This window comes from Galeopterus variegatus, unplaced genomic scaffold (genome assembly GCF_000696425.1).
Source record: "Galeopterus variegatus unplaced genomic scaffold, G_variegatus-3.0.2 Scaffold11454, whole genome shotgun sequence".
NCBI lineage: Eukaryota > Metazoa > Chordata > Mammalia > Dermoptera > Cynocephalidae > Galeopterus > Galeopterus variegatus.
In genome coordinates this window covers 32236-34735 of record NW_007737565.1, presented here as the reverse complement: position 1 = coordinate 34735, position 2500 = coordinate 32236, and the positions used below count along the sequence as shown (strand labels likewise).

Here is a 2500-nt window from a genome sequence, read left to right as displayed (position 1 = left end):
AAGTGATTGGATCAAATTGTATTTCATTTATAAAGTGATCATTTGGAGTTTACTTTTTGCTGGATTGCCTGATTATTCCAGACCCAAATGTAAAGACGGAATCCAGTCCTCACATGTTCTCTAATTAAGAAAAACTGAAAAAGACACAACTCTAAAAATTGTAAGCCGTGTTCTTTGAGATGGATGTTCAATTTCTCATGAAAGAACAAAAATGGGGGACATAATTTATCTTAAGCTATAAAGAAAAGCTCATCTAGGAAACAACCATTGAGCTGGGCTTTGAGTTTTAGTGGAATTTTGTCAGTCAAACATGCTCGATTCCAGACAGAAAGGTGGGCACGTGCATAATTTACCTTGTAGGGAATTTGAAAACCTGATGACCACAGTAATGGACAAACGCACTAGATTTTCTCTAGGTGTCAAGGACACAATTTTCTGTAAACTGTGGTGTGGTGTGAGTATTTGTCTGAGGCTCTTCCAGCAGTGGGGTGATGAGAATGTCATGTTGCAGGGGGCACTGGAGGTGCCCCCAGGATTAAGACAGTTATGGTTAATGGAAAATTACAGAGAGCAAGGACTGAAATCTTGGAGCAATGATGGGGTAGATTTGGCAGCTGCTATGTGCCTGCAATAGATCCACAAAGCAGATGGTGCTGGGAGAGGACAGCCCCATTCTGGCCAGAGAGCAAAGTAACCAAGAGCAGGGCAAACTCCAGCTATGGAGGCAGAGGGTGAAGACTTCAGAGAATTGCATCAGACACATAGGATTTGTAGGTGGATGTCCATGATTCTAGGGCACAGCATCCAGTGAAGGTTGGTGGAGGTCCAGAGGTGAGGAGCTGTCAGGTCTCACCTGTCCAGAGTCAGAGCAGCCTTGGCAGTGGCCTGGCTGTAAGATGGGCATCAGAGACAGGAGGCATGGAACACTAGAAAATTTGTTTGGAGTGCCAAGTTCTCTGTGAAAGAGCACAGGAAAACATATACAATGATCTACAGAAACTTGCTAGTAGTCAATCAACAGGAACCATCAGATTCGGGCACATCTGTGAGTGAGAACCGATGTCACTCTGCAGGTGGGAGTGATCAAAAGCACCCTGTGCCAGAGCTACAGGAAGAGAAACCTTCATCTTCAGATTTGGTTTCTAGACTGTCTGCCTCATCTAGAAGGGAGCAATCAGTGAGACAGATGCGTTATCTGGTGAACTCAAAAGCACCCTGTGCCAGAGCTACAGGAAGAGAAACCTTCATCTTCAGATTTGGTTTCTACACTGTCTGCCTCATCTAGAAGGGAGCAATCAGTGAGACAGATGCATTATCTGGTGAATGAGCAATCAGTGAGACAGATGCGTTATCTGGTGAACGACACAGAAAGCGCCACAGATCTGACAGTATTCCCCTTTCCTTTGATGAAATCCTGGCTCCGTGTGTAATTAGGGAGAAGTGTGGTGAAAGAAGCAGGAGCACTGAGTGGACAGGGACTCGGTCAAATCTGATCTTGACGCTGGTGTAAGTGAACATTCAGGTGATTGGTTGGATCAGGATTCAGTTTCAGATCAATTTAGTGTAGAATGTGAAGTTGAATCTCTCCTTTCAGAAGATTGTAGCCTTAGTGAAGGAGAAGAACTCTCAGATGAAGATGATGGGGTGTATTGAGTTACTGTGTATCAGGCAGGGGACAGTGACACAGACACATTTGAAGAAAATCCTGAAATTTCCTTAGCTGGCTATTGGAAGTGTCCTTCATGCAATGAAATGAATCCTCCACTTTCACCACATTTGCAACAGACGTTGGGTTCTTAGTGAGAATTGGCTTCCTGAAAATAAATGGAGAGCTAAAGAGGAAATCCCTGAGAAAGTCAAACTAGAAAACTCAGCAGAAACAGAAGAGGGCTTTGATGTTCCTGATTGTAAAAAAAACTACAGTGAATGATTCCAAAGATTCATGTGTTGAAGAAAATGATGATAAAAATCACAAAATCCTCTCAGTCACAAGTGAGGACTATTCTCAGCCATCAACTTCTGCTAGCATTATTTATAGCAGCCAAGAAGATGTCAAAGAATTTGAGAGGGAAGAAATACAAGACAAAGTAGAAAGTACAGAATCTAGTTTCCCCCGTAATGCCATTGAACCTTGTGTGATTTGCCAAGGTCGACCTAAGCATGGTTGTTGCATTGTCCATGGCAGAACAGGACGTCTATAGCATGCTTTATACGTGCAAAGAAGCTAGAGGAAAGAAATAAGCCCTGCCCCCTACATAGACAGCCAATTCAAATGATTTGCTAACTTACTTCTGCTACTTGACCTGTCCGTAAAAGTCGAATTACATATTTCTAACTGTATAACTCTAAATATTTAGACAACATGAAATTTATTTTTATTTGCATGTATAAAAAATTATTTTTATTTGCATGGACTGAGAAAGTGTCTCAGTCCATGTAGATTTCTTCTCTTTGGTGTAATTTACTTTGGAAGGAGGCATAGTGAATATTTACTTCCTTT

The 2500-nt window shown here is 42.0% G+C and overlaps 1 pseudogene; it reads left to right on the top strand.

Moving 5' to 3' along the window:
* Nucleotides 1-896: 896 nt before the first annotated feature.
* LOC103610642 lies at nt 897-2284 on the top strand (annotated as a pseudogene).
* Nucleotides 2285-2500: the final 216 nt, after the last annotated feature.